Source organism: Sphaeramia orbicularis, chromosome 13 (assembly GCF_902148855.1).
Source record: "Sphaeramia orbicularis chromosome 13, fSphaOr1.1, whole genome shotgun sequence".
NCBI lineage: Eukaryota > Metazoa > Chordata > Actinopteri > Kurtiformes > Apogonidae > Sphaeramia > Sphaeramia orbicularis.
This window is the reverse complement of record NC_043969.1, coordinates 5987839-6002580: the sequence shown is the minus strand read 5'-3', so window position 1 is coordinate 6002580 and position 14742 is coordinate 5987839. Positions and strand designations below refer to the sequence as shown.

The 14742-nt window shown below is 39.7% G+C and overlaps 1 long non-coding RNA gene across 1 annotated transcript; it reads left to right on the top strand.

Moving 5' to 3' along the window:
- The first annotated feature begins 3317 nt into the window (after positions 1-3317).
- On the top strand, positions 3318-10292 carry LOC115432004 (uncharacterized). The gene is made up of 3 exons (XR_003937155.1): positions 3318-3439; positions 4263-4273; positions 10283-10292. It is a non-coding gene; the product is annotated as an uncharacterized LOC115432004 (long non-coding RNA).
- The last annotated feature ends 4450 nt before the right edge of the window (positions 10293-14742 follow it).

Below are 14742 nucleotides of genomic sequence, written 5' to 3'. Positions count from 1 at the left end.
TGAAAAGATGACAAACTGCTTTTACCTGAATTATTACATGTATTGATAGGATAGTGGTTCAGAAGTTATAAATATTTTAGATCATTAGATGCTCTGGTCTGCAGTGGATGTTTGGGTCTTTATGGGTTAATGACAAACCAAGATATTTACCATTACAATGCATTATAAAGTCCAGAAAAAAAATATCAAATTGGACATTTAGTGCATCTTTGCTGGAAATTACATTTTTATAACTAACAGGTTTTTTTTTTTAACAACCTATGACAGGGCTCATTTTGCTTTATAGCGATGTAACTGATTAATTATTTGATCTTTGTAATAATTTATGTCTTCCCAATGTCGTTGGGTCAGTCCATATTTGTGCAGTTGCGTGGTTTTGTTCTCTGATGCACTCTTGTCTGCTGATAAAATGTGTGTTTTTATGTACCCATCAATCAATCAATCAATCAATCAATCAGATTTTATTTATATATAGCACCAAATCCTGAAGTTCATAATCAATCAAAAGTTATCCTCATGACACTTTACATATAGAGCTGGTTGAACCAGACTCTCCAAAAAGACAGATGCTACATCTTACATGTGAATCTTTTCAATAAATCCAATTTGTCTGACAAAAAGCAAAACCTTTTCTCCTGCCTGACCAGCATATAAAAACTGGCAAAAAACACCTTCACTTCAACATCACTTTCCAAGCTTTTCCTCATGTTATTGTTTGTATTGTGGGTATTTTATTTAAAGCATGTTCAGGCAGTGTAGGATGATACACAGTTTCAACGTGTACACAGCTGCTTTAAGCAAAATTTACTTCTTGGTTAAGTAAATCAGAATTATGAGTGTTAGAGGAGGATGAGGATGACACTGCCCTTTACCCGCATGGGATTATTGATTTTACCATGCAAACAGCTCTTAACTGATTCCTAGGGACAAAGTAGACATTTTTTTCCCAGTTAAGTAAATCTTTGTGAACTGCTAATGTCCCCAAACACTGCAGATGTGTTACAACATATTAAAGCTTTTGTGTGCCGTCTGAAATGAAGCAATAATACTGATATTTATGTTTTTCATAAATTAGCCATTATGAAGAGGCACTATTAATACCAACTTTGTATGCTGATATGATACAAATAATATGTTTAAATTATGAAGAAAGAATATTTGTAATGCATGTGTAAGCAGAGGTAGGGGACTGCTAAAGATGTATATAAAACAGAAAAGAGGTAATAGTTAATGTTTAACTCAACAGTCAGTTCAGCAAAAACGTCTATTATGGTGGTCAGCAGCTTGCGTCCAACAGATGTGTTTGTCCTCTACTTTTTTACAGAAGTAAAATCTACTGTTACACAACTCAGGTATGATTCAGCAGCACTCGTACACAGGGACACATTTATGACCTTTTAGGAATTTCACAATCTGTCAGTGGTGGAAAGTATTTGGGTCCTTTACTTGCATAAAAGTGGTAATAACACACTGTGAAAATAGTCAATATACATACAATTCCTCCATTCAAACCGATTGATACTGTATGTCTGTAGTAATTATATATGTACAAGTATGAGATGTCAAACTTGTCATTGTGCAGAAAAATTATCGCTGTCAGTGTTTTACTATTATATCTGATGTTTTTTAAATGTATTTTACTACTGCATTAATGTGGATGTTGCAACTCATTTGAACTACTTTATAAACTGTTGGTGGTTAAATCTATAGCAAGGGTGTCAAACTCATTTTAGTTCAGGGGCCACATTCAGCCTAATACAATATAAAGTGGGCCAGACCAGTAAAATAATTTAAATAACAGGATAATAACTTTTGAGTGAAAAAAGTAAAATTTTGTCATGAAAATGTTTACATCTACAAATCGTACTCAAACATAACATGAACAAACATGAGCAACCTGTAAATTCTTAAGAAAAATAAGTGCAATGTTAACAATATTACGCCTTAGTTTATTATTCATACATCAACTTAGAGATCACAGTGGATCTACAAATACACAAAACAGTTAATAACAGGGAGAATATGATTAAAATTTCACATACTTCTTTTCAGAGATTTCAGATATTCACATTTTTTGTAAAAGGATAGTCTGTAAATGTAAATATGTTACACTTGTCTTGAAAGAAGAGGCAGCACGATGATTTTCAGAGGTTTTATTGTCTTTTGACAACAGGCGACGTCTCTCGCTGGTCACAATTATACTCTGCATCTTCCAGAATCAAAACATTGTTTCTTATTCGCCAGACTTTCCTCCACTCTATTTGTTGCATAAAACCCAAGCACCCACTTGTGGCGTAACAGCACTACTGCATATATTATTTACAGTGCTCAATAATTTGTATTGTAGGTACGCTTTTAAGTACATTAATATTGTATTGATTATCCAATAAAAATGTTTTTAAAGGGGGTGTCCTATTTTACATTCTACTACAAATATTCTTGTGTAATGTAACTTTTTACACTAAAACAAAGAGAAAAATGAGCAGTTTTCATAATTTATAAGTTATTATGACAGTATTTTACTGGTCTGATCATTTTTAGATTGAAATGACCTAAAATGATTTTAACATCCATATTTGTTAATATCTTCAATGTCATTTTTACATTTCACAAATTCATCCCAGAGGCAGGACTGAACCCTTTGGCCCCCGGGCAACCTTTTTGACACCTATGATCTATAGCAATGCATCATTTTCTGTAGGATCAGCATGCTTTGTCATGTTGCTGTCCTAAGAGAACCGCGTTTCCCTGAAAAGTCAGCTTGTCATGAGTTTAGAAAAAACAGGGTTGAGTTTTTAGCAGGGGTGGGTCATCAGGTCTTCTCTACTGGTCTAAACATAATAAGAAACAGTCACCTACATTCACAGCCTAAACTGTTACATTTCTTCCGTGAAATTGTATTAATTTATTTCCAATAGACTATTCTCTTCATTTCTTAGCAATTCTCTTGGCTGTACTGCTTCCAGTATGTGTATGTGTATGTAAGATATGTTGTCCAATCAGATTTCAGCCTCTATGTGTTGCCAGAGTTAATCTAATCTGTCCTGGGCCCTCAAAAGGAATAGTGAAGGCTTATGTAGTTCAAACTGTATAGCATTGGGACTGTTTCTTTAACCAATCAGATTTCAGTTTCATCTCATAGGGCCAGTTAGCTGGCCCACAATGTCATCAGCATTTGTCCTTCCTCTGATTGGATGGTGAGAGCAAAACTTATTTGATATAGCTTTGGCAATATTTTTTTTGATTCATGCCAATAAGGTACAGAAGAATACAAGGTGGTGACCCTGTTGTATAGTGTCTATGACTGCTCTGCCGTCCTGCATACAGTTGTCTTTAAATGCTCTGCATCTCCAAATTACACAAAAACTCCCATTTGAAAAGAAACGCAGCACAACACACAATATCTGCTGGGATGTGAGAGCATGACTACGGTTGTAGTGTTGCAAATGTAAAGACGGGTTAGGTTGTGTATGTAGATGATGGACTGTGACGTCAAACGGTACCTACTGCTCAAAAAGATAATTGTCTGGAAATGCTAGAACATCTATGCACAATCTGATAACCATCTCCTACGAATATTTAATTCTCTGCACAGTAATGCTGCACCTTCATCCACGGGATTGTTGTCAAAAGGACATGCTATGTTTGTGATAAAACTGTCCACCTACTGTTCCAAATGGACTTTTAATAAAGGCCTACTGTTGGATTTATTTAAATGACAGATGGCAAAACTATGTTTTGCCAAAACTCTCTTGCTGACTGAATGAATGAGGAAATCAAATACGGGGTGTGGCTGAAAGTGGGACAGAGAGAAACTCAAGGTTCAGAAAAACCTGGTCCCAACCAGGTGGGTTCATAGAGTTCTGTTACTACGGTAACTGACTGAGAGCTTAAGTTACCTCTGTCCTTGAAACAGGCTAGAGTTACCCCTCTGTCTCTGGTTTGAGTTACCTCCCTTTGTGAAATGGAAAATTCAGAGTTCCCTCATTTAGGGTTAACAGACTTAGAGTTTTCACTAAACCTGCTTTGTGAAACGGACCTCTGATGTGGTGTGGATCTGTTGCTGGTTTTGTTTTTGTGCTGTCATTGTTTGTGGTATTCTATTCATGTTTTCTTCTCTTGTATTTCTTGTGTGGTGGCTCTTATTTATCTTATTTTATTGAAATTTCCATTTTTTTCTTCTTCTTTTCCCTCTGTCAAGTTTGCTCGGTTCTTGTTTTGGTCATTGTTGCCATTTTAGTTATCACCATGGTTGCTGTTAGTGGTATTGTTGGTGTTCTCCTGTGGGGGTCTTTGCCACGTTCTTCCCCCCTTTCTCCCTCCTCCGCTCTCTCCTTCTCTCCTCCCCCTTTTAAAACACATTTCACTGGAAAACCTAAACCGAACCACCATCACACAACACCCAGCAGTAGAGCCCCTCTCTGTTTGGTTCCCTCTCCTCTCTCACACACACACACACACACACACACACACACACACACCAATGTATAGTGATGAATATGTTTGGTTATGTTTTCAACAGCAACCACTTAGCTGGCTTGTCCCACTGTCTTGTCTTATGTCTGTTTTATCCCACTGTCTTGTTTCGTCCTGTCCCTGTATACTTTCGGCTATATGAGCTCTCCATCTATGTAAATGTATACAAGCAAGGAATGGATGAAAATGTGAATATAAGTTGGATATGTTTCTTAAACACAAGCTGTAATTAAAAATAAAATTGTCCTCTGGAGAGGTCTGTCTTGTTTTTTGTACAACAAAGACCCACAGCTTCAGAGATGACAAATCTGTCTCATTTGTAAACCATGTCATGTCTGCCAAATTCACATGGTTAACATTTAGTGTGATGTTTCAATGCAGCTGCCCTGTGTTTGCTGTGTTTCTCCACAGTTCTTTGGGAAAACAATATTGTCCAACCCTTGATTACACAATCATAGTTTCCTTTTAAGCATGGAAAATAATGATCATACAAGGTGTATAATGCATTTTTTGCATTTTTTTTGGGCATTTGTAGTATGTAAAGAAACTTACTTTGGAAATTAGCGGATGGAATGAAAACACTGTACAGAAGAGGTGGACTACTGGCGTTGGTTTGAGGTCTGTGGTCGCTGAGTGCACTTTTGTTTATTGCGTGAATTCACTGGTATTATATTGACATCATTAGTTATTTCCACAGGGTATTGAAAAATATCCAAATAACAACATTGTGCCTAAAGCTATTAAATTCACTCCAATCCAATTACCACTTTGTATTGTATGCCCTCAATGATGTGTACTGCTGCAGTGACGATTGTGTTCTGCATAAACATAGAAACCTCTGGAGCTGTAAAATGAAGCTAGTGCAGGCTACATCTCCAACAGTCTAACTTCTAACTTTTATTAATTGAAATATTTTGAAGCATTCAGCGCAAGTCGGGGGCAGGGCAGTTGTCAATCAGGGAATTCCCTGTGCTCTCCCAATTCAATCAGGACCTGTAACTCTGCAGCACGGGATTGGTGAAAAAGGGTCTTTTAAAATTTCATTTCATTTCATTAAAAATGTAGTCAGATTAAGCCAGATATCACATATATTCTACAGAAAGGGTAAGGTCATTTCTGGCTTACTCTGACTACATTTTAATGAACTTAAAGTATATTACCTGTTTCACCAATCCTGTGCTGCAGAGTTACAGGTCCTGACTGACTCGGGAGAAACCCTGGGAATTCCCTGACTGAAACTGCCCCGCCCCCGACTTGCACCGAATGCTTATATGACAGGCTGTATGGTTACTTGCTTCAAATATTTCAATTAATAAAAGTTGTAATGTGAAAGAATACAATGAATGTGCACTTATCACTACTGTTCGCATGAATATATTCCTGGCTGTTCGTTTCCGCTTTGTACTAGCCGCCATTGTGACATATTCTGACAAACATGCAGTGCACATATGTTGATGAGACAGATTCTGACAGATTACAATGCGCCTGTGTAGATGAGATCTGGAACATAACGACCATATATGAAAGGGCCAACCGCGTCATCGAGCAGTCTGGCAAAGTTGGTGACATGAGTCCGCTTGGTGTGTTCCATTTGATCGGCCGTCGCTAGTCTTTTCAACCGATTCAACATGTGTAATCAGCCACTACCCGTCGTTCAGTCGGACTAATCTGATTGGTAGAGGAATACCCCTTAACTACTGAATCAGTCAATGGGCAGTTTACATGTGAATACAGCTATGCAAAGGTATTTCACACTATTATTGTTTTCTATTATAGGCCATTAACTGCTTGTATTGTATCTGAATGAGTGCCGGTCAGTGTTGACCATGGACTTCATTCATTCCATGAAGTGAGCAGTTAGCATTGTTAGCATAGTGCAATTTCTCCTTAGTTTTCACCTGCGACGTACTTTCTTCTTCACAGGAAGAAGGTCTAGAGCTGACAATGCCAGTATCCTTCCTATTACTAACCATCCATTCAACAAGTAGAACAACAACCCTTCTTATAACTCAAAACTCTCTGCTGACAACATGACTGACACAGTGAGCTCTGGGTTTTGGTCTACAGGGATGTCCAGTCATTTCCGGGTTACATCTCACGCAAGTGAAGAACGTTATGCTCGAGACAGTAGTTGATTTGATGTGTTCTTCACACTTTTTTGACCGTGTCAGGGTGACTGGTGCCAACTGATCAGTCGGACTACCTTTTCTGGTGACGGTCGGCAGTTGGGTTGGTGTGTCTTCAACACAATTAACAGCAGAAAATTAGCTCACTTTGTAAAGTATTGGGACTGAGTGTTTCTACAAGCTACATACAACAAGAGATTTAAGAGGTGATATGAACTGTGTAACCTGTTGTCCTGGAAGGTAGAGTGGTTTATCTGTTTGGATGAAGGGTCACTGGTTTACGAACTATGATCTTGACTTTCCTGACTTCTTTGGAGTAAAACGTGTTTCCTCTGACCTCCACTTCAAAATCCTGCACTTCGTCTTCAGTAACTGAAGGTACCTGTTGCAGAGATACAGATTTTATTATAGACACAGGCAAATACAGACCTGATCAAAATCTGAAGACCAGTTGAAAAACAGCTAGAATTTACCTTTTGCACATTTGGATCTTAATGAGGTTTTAAGTAGAGCTACAATATACAAAAGCAAGAAGGGGGAGTGAGACAAAAAGCACTTTGAAAAAGTAATTTATTGAAAACAACAAGTAAACGAAAGGCTGTTTATCAGCTGATCAAAAGTTTAAGACCGCAGGCTATGAAGCCAAAATCTGCTCAAAATTCTGATTTTCTGTCGGGCATTCACACGGTCATGCCCTCCTGATGGCTAAAGCTAAGAAGCTTTCTCTTCTTGAACGTGGTCGGATCGTCGAGCTGCATAAGCAAGGCCTCTCGCAGCGTGCCATTGCTGCTGAGGTTGGACGCAGTAAGACAGTCATTCTAAATTTTTTTGACAGGATCCTGAGCATTATGGAACAAAAAAGTCAAGTGGTAGACCCAAAAATGTTACACCTGCGCTGAGCCGGAGGATCCGATTGACTGTCCGTCAAGACACAGGGTGGTCCTCAACCCAAATTAAGGCCCTTACTGGTGCCGACTGCAGCGCAATAACCATCAGACGGCATCTGCGGGAAAAGGGTTTCAAAAACAAAAAACGAATTCAAAGACCTCGTCTCCTACAACGCCACAAAACTGCCCATTTAGACTTTGCCAGGGAGCATCAAACATGGGACATGAAAGGTGGAAAAAAGTTTTATTCTCTGATGAGAAAAAAATTTAACCTTGACGGTCCAGATGGCTTCCAACATTACTGGCATGACAAGGAGATCCCACCTGAGATGTTTTTTACCCGGCACAGTGGAGGGGGGTCCATCATGATCTGTGGTGCTTTTTCATTCAGTGGAACACTGGAGCTTCAAATGGTGCAGGGTCGTCAAACGGCGGCTGGTTACGTGCAGATGTTGCAGCGGGCATCCCTCATGACTGAGGGCCCTCGTCTGTGTGGTAACAGCTGGGTTTTTCAACTGGACAACGCTGCAGTTCACAATGCTCGCTTGACGAAGAACTTCTTCAGGGAGAATAACATCACTCTTTTGGACCATCCCGCATGTTCCCCTGATTTAAATCCCATAGAGAACATTTGGGGATGGATGGCAAGGGAAGTTTATAAAAATGGCCATCAGTTCCAGAGAGTTGATGCCCTTCGTGAAGCCATCTTCACCACTTGGAGCAATGTTCCCACCAGCCTCCTGGAAACACTCGCATCAAGCATGCCCAAACGAATTTTTGAAGTGATTAACAAGAACGGTGGAGCTACTCATTACTGAGTCCTACTGAGAAAATTTTTTGTTCTGGTTTGGAGAGTTTTTTGTAATTTTTTGAGCGATGGTCTTAAACTTTTGATCAGCTGATAAACAGCCTATTTCAGTTTACTTGTTGTTTTCAATAAATTACTTTTTCAAAGTGCTTTTTGTCTCACTCCCCCTTTTTTCTTTTGTATATTGTAGCTCTACTTAAAACCTCATTAAGATCCAAATGTGCAAAAGGTAAATTCTAGCTATTTTTCAGCTGGTTTTAAGATTTTGATCAGGTCTGTATACAACAAGAAAATAGCTTAAATTTGCCAGGGGGAATGGAATACACTACAGTACAATGTCCAAATCAGAGCAAATACTGATGGTTTTTATAGCCTTTTTGTTTCCAGATTTATCTAGCAGCTTTAAATTAAGTTCAACAACTTTCAAAAATAAATAATATTTGCTTTTGTGTTAAAGAACTTATAGTTGTGAATGAAAAATTTAGCAAGTAAGAGAAATCTTTTTTTTTTTTGTTTTCTTTTCTGGGTATCTGGCCCACAGAAGTGATACCAATGTAAGTCAGTGACAGGCATCAGTCGTGCGCGCGTGCATGGACCACGTAATATGAGTGATCCCCATGCGGTTATATTTAAACTGCAGAATCCGTGCGTGGAAGAGACTGACCCAGGACACGCTGGAGGGATTCTATCCCCAGAGCTGTGTGTGGGCAGAGGGCTGTCTGGGCTCCTCTGCTGAGGCTGCTGACCCCGCGACCTGGACCCGGACCCAGATCGGAAGAAGATGGTACTGTATGGATCCGGGACAACGTAAGGTGAGTGATCCCCATACAGTTATATTTCAATTGCGGGATCCGTGCGTGAAACATCGGCTTACATTGGTATCACAACTGTGGGTTCATTAACAGATTTAACAGATTTAAAGTCCGGTCATTACACAGACTTCTGTGAAAGACCACTGTCACAGAAAGGAGGAAGAGCCTAGGTGCGCGGCCCAGAAGCGCGCGGCCTGGAGGCACGTGAAAGAGGAAATCGATTTCACGATTTCCCTTCTTTAAAAATCATCCTAATTAAAAAATCTGATTTTAATTTTAAATCGATTAATCGTGTAGCCCTAGACAAAGGAATATATTTTTTCAAATTCAAATCTCGTTATCATTACGCTGGACGATCACACACACACACAAAAACACTGCTACGCTGGTTGAAAGACAGCGTAGCGGGTCAAATCACAGCATCGGGGGCCCCGACATTCAACGACGGTAGCGAGAACCCTGAAGCAGAGAACAGTTGTTAGCTGTGTGAACACTGTGTGCCTGCCAAGCTCTGTTCTCCTGATGACACACAAAATACAGCATTAACCAGCTGATAGCATAGCGGCTAACTTAGCAAGTTAGCATTAACACGGATGCTAAACTCATCAAAAACTTAACATTAGCAAACTCAAAACTCAACAGAATTCTTATAGGATGAGTCAGATCTTACAAACACCAAGTTACTGAAGTTTCACTTCCTTTAACTCATGAATAATAATTTTAATTAACTTTTATTGGCAGACCTCAGCTCTACTGCAAATCTCCTCCTAATTATCACATGACCTCAGCTGACAAACTTAACCAAACATCACCAGGTTCAGCAAAACAACTAAAATAAAACCCACTGATAACACCTGTACTAATGTTACCTTATCTTAAAAACTCCAAAATTTGTGGTTATAGTGGTTAAATCTCAACAGCTGGAAAAGTCAAGCTAGCTAACTATAGGTCTACAGCTGAAAATTCAACATAACAATTGTTTAAGAGATAAATTCATCCAAACGCTAACACATACAAAAGAAAACAGAATTTATGACATAAATGTCCGCTAATACAGGAAATACACTTGATAATTTGAAAGATGACGTTATCTTATTAACTTAGTGCTGTAATTGTTAGATCAGCTGCAATATAAAAAATGAATGTGTTCCGATGGCGTTACGCTCAGTGTAGGAACTGTTGGCCCCTCCAGAATCTGGAAGTAGGTCCATATTTTGTCCACCATTTTTTTTTTTACACCGGGAGTCTGTGGAAGTGTCGCTACTCTGATATATATCAAAGACTCTGCTGCATCTACCATGAAACTCTGCCCATCTTCTCCAGCCTCACTGACTACACAGCAAAGAACACCATAAAATAACATACAGAGTATTTAGAACAATAATTCCTATTCTGTACTATACACTATCAGTAATTTGTCGTTTCTTCCATCAATTGCCACAATACTGTGGTAGCAAAATGCACAAAAGAATGCACTGAAGTATATGCCATATTTTACCACAGTACTGTGGCAATAAGAGGCTAATGAGTTCATGGAACAGCATCCATGATTGGCTCGAGTGCAAATGCTAACATTTGACTGGCTCTGTGGCTTAGTTAATGTTAATGTTAAGGGTAAACAATATTCAATTGGTTCAATTGGACCCTCTAAAAATTTTTAAAGGCCTTCAACTCAATGTGTGTGTGTGTGTGTGTGTGTGTGTGTGTGTGTGTGTGTGGGAGGGGGGGCTGTTTATACAGACTGATTACACAGGTTAAAGAGCACAGTTTATGTAACTGATAAGGGCACTCCTTTAGCTGGTGTTTACACTGAGGTTTCATAGGTCAATTGTGCTGTTGTTTGTAAATGATGTACAGAAGGGGGTGGTTCAACACTCATTCTAAACTGAACTGAAGGGGGTCAGCGCAACATAATCCAAGATTCAAGTGAAATTTGACACAGTTTATCACATCAGCGTGTCACAAGTAAAATGATTTTTTTTTTTTTTTGACAGACAGATAGACAGCAGAGAGATTGCTTGTTTCCGAATCCCAAGACAACCTGTCACCAACTGACATAAATTCGTGTACTTAGGGCCCTTTTCCACTGTCAGGAACTTTTGCAGCATTACCCGGGACTTTTGGGAAATACCCTGGTGTGTTTCCATGTAAATTACCCAGGTAAAAATCTTTTCCTTGCCCCCAAACTTTCTCTGAAAAAGTTTTTGGTAGAGAGGTAGTACTTTTCAGATTACATGGAATTGTTGAAGGGCGGGGTTGTGTGCTGGAGAACACTGATTGGTGGGCTACAATTGCAGCATTCCACATTTCGTTCACCTCCCATTAAGCCACTGTGCCACAGCAAACTTTGTTTTGTTGATTTCATTTCCACAAGCTTCGTCTTTTGAAAATTCAGAAAATGGACCAAAAGAGAAGCTATGACAAGTGGATGGACAATGAGGTCCAGGCTCTTTTGAGCATATTTGTTAGGACGTCTCAAAAATCACTTTTCTCTTCAGATCACGGTGTTATTTAAACCAGTTAATCTCCAACATGATAATAGCCCCCCCAAAAAAATTTCAGCAAAATCTGTCAATGTTTGACCACCCCCACTGCAAAGTATGAAGGGCCCATCAAAAAACGCCAAAAAATGCTGTTTTTAAATGCATTACCATGCTTGATGGATACTAAATGGATACTAAAGAGCCTAAAGTAAAGACATCCATACAGCATCACATGTGATACCTGACTGAGTCTCTTGTGGTACTAAGTCTCTTTGATAAAGAAGTACCAATAGAAACCAAAGCAGCCATGGCAAAGAACAGCTGCAGGCCAAGCCCAACCTGCAGTATTCACAAGAGGAAAGCCCACCTTTCCCACACAGAAGTTCCTGCATGGACAGCAGCCTGACCTGGATGATCTGTGGGACCCCATCCAGTCCTGGCGGATATTTGACCGTCTAGGCATGGATGGGGCATGGCTGGAAGCACCCCCAGAGCAGTGGGAGGAAGAGCCACAGAACAGACAAATGAGGGCTATTGTCTGAGATGGCACGGTGGTGCAATGGATAGCACTGGTGCCTCACAGACAGAAGGTCCTGGGTTCGATTCCAACACCAGTCGATGGGGGTGGGACCTTTCTGTGTGGAGTCTGAATGTTCTCCCTGTGTCTGCGTGGGTTCTCTACGGGTACTCCGGCTTCCTCCCACCACCCAAACACATGCACTGATAGGTTAATCAGTTAATCTAAATTGCCCATAAGTGTGAATGTGAGAGTGATTGTTTGTCTCTATACAGTATGTCAGCCCTACAATAAACTGGCGACTTTTCCAGGGTGTACCCCGCCTTCACCCATATGTAGCTGGGATAGGCTCTAAGCGACCCCCGTGACCCTAGTGAGGATAAAGCGGGTTCAGAAAATGAATGACTTGGAGCTATCTGTCGTTAATGATGCTGCAGAAAGAGGTGTTAAGGACATCCAAGACGATGCCAATGCAGCCATGGAATGTGCCCATAGAGGGTACATGGTTCCCACAGAATCAAGCTACCAGAGTTTCTCAAGAATGAAATGGAAGAGAAACTTTAGAGTGAGTAATATCTGAATAAATTGTGAAATGCACATGTATAAAAGTATGTCCAGATTATCAGAACCATGTCATCATTTACGTCTTTGATTTATGCAACCTGAAATCTTGTATTTAGCCTTATCATTAAAGTGTTCAGCTGAATTTATCTTTAACTAAAACCTGTATTTTGCTGAGAAGGGGGTTAAGAAAATAGACATTGTGCTCAACTAGATTTACTGTTCTGAACTTCTTTCTATTTCAAGTTTTTAGCCTCTAATTGAGTTATTTTATCTTAAAATCACCTTTTTTTCACTTATGCAGTATATCACCTGATACAATAACCTTTGAAGTTGATATTACAGGGACACTGTAAAATACCAGAAAAAGCTATTTGTAAACACTTAAGACCTCATTACATGTGATTTTCTGGGTTAAAATGAACGTTTTTGGCATTTTTTGGTGGGCCCTTCATACTTTGTGGTGGTGGTGGGGTCAAACATTGATGGATTTTGCTGAAATTTTTTGGGGGGGCTATTATCATGCTGGAGATTAACTGGTTTAAATAACACCGTGATCTGAAGAGAAAAGTGATTTTTGAGACGCCCTAATATTTGTGGAGGAGGAAATTCAGAGGGACTTTGAATTGACGACACAAAATGATCGAGTTTATGTAAAATTTGCCAACAAGCTGGCAGAGCCAAGTGTAAGACACACACCTAAACAAATACGAGAAATGCTGAAGAAACTTAGGCAGGATTATAAGAAACTAAAGGTCGTAGAGGATCTGACTAGTGAACAAACAAATAGTATGACCAGCTGGGCTGGCTGTCCTGGACAAGCTGGTCAGGACACTTGGCCAGAAGCCCTAACCTTTCACAGATCATGTTGTTCATTTCTTAATGATGAAACATTGTTCAATGATTGTTCTTATGCTCCAACTTTATTTTCATAGTGAACATTTTCACATACTGAACAGCCCTCTCGGTTCTTTTTCTACCCTCACTATTAACACTGTCAACCTTCATCTTAATCACTTTGATTTTTAGCACAACACAAAAACCTAAAACATTCAATCAACCTCTAACACAGATCAAGTCTGTCTGGTCTTTTGATTTGATGCTCAGATCTCCTTAATACAGGTGACTCAGACTTAACATGCCTTGTGTCCACCTGCACATGTCCATCTGGTTTTAGTTTCGATACTGTGTTATCATCATTCTACCTGGATCACTGTCTGTCTCTTTGAAAGTCTCTTTTGTTTTCAGAAGGTTGCAATGGTTTCTTTTGAGCCTGTGTCCTTCCTCTGTCCTTACTTCATATGATCTTACTAGTACATCCTGAGGAACAGTGGCTTTTGTGTTCCACACATCCTGGTCTTGGATTCTGACCACATCATCTTTAACAAGTGGTCTGAGAGTTTTGGTTGACTTGTCATTTCGTTGTTTCTGTTTCCATTTCATGTTCTCTAACTTTTTCTGTATCTCTTCACTCTGTCTGATGTCTGTACAAAAAGGAAGGGTCGTGCATAACTTGCGATTCATTAACAGTTATGCTGAGGATAAACGACATTCAAGTGGGGCAGTTCTGTAGCTCAGGAGAACTAAATATGTATCTGACTTACTATCTGTGGTCTTTTTCAGAAGCTGTTTGATGATGTGCACCCCCTTCTCAGCTTTAGAAGGTTAGAAGGTTGCCTTTATTGTCATTTGACAGTGCAAGTACATCAAACGAAATTCCATTTGAAGATTAGGGTCTTCAGCCGCTGCAACACGAGCTGCCACAAGACCCATCCCTCGAAAAAAAACTGCGTTAAAAGTACAGAAGAAGATAATGCAAAGCACAAATATAAGACGTCATACATTTTTCACACAGTACACGTGGGCAGATGCTGGGATTTTTTCATGGATTTGAAGGGAAATTGGGGGACAGCGTGAACATCAAGGCCGACAGCAGACGTGAAGGGGAAAAGGGGGTAATGGGGGAAGGGGGGATGCATGACCTGTGTAATACTTGTGGAATGTGTGTGCGAAGATAAGAGACTCCAGTGGGTTCGCTCTGTCCATACAGTTAGTCCTTCAGTCTTTATCAG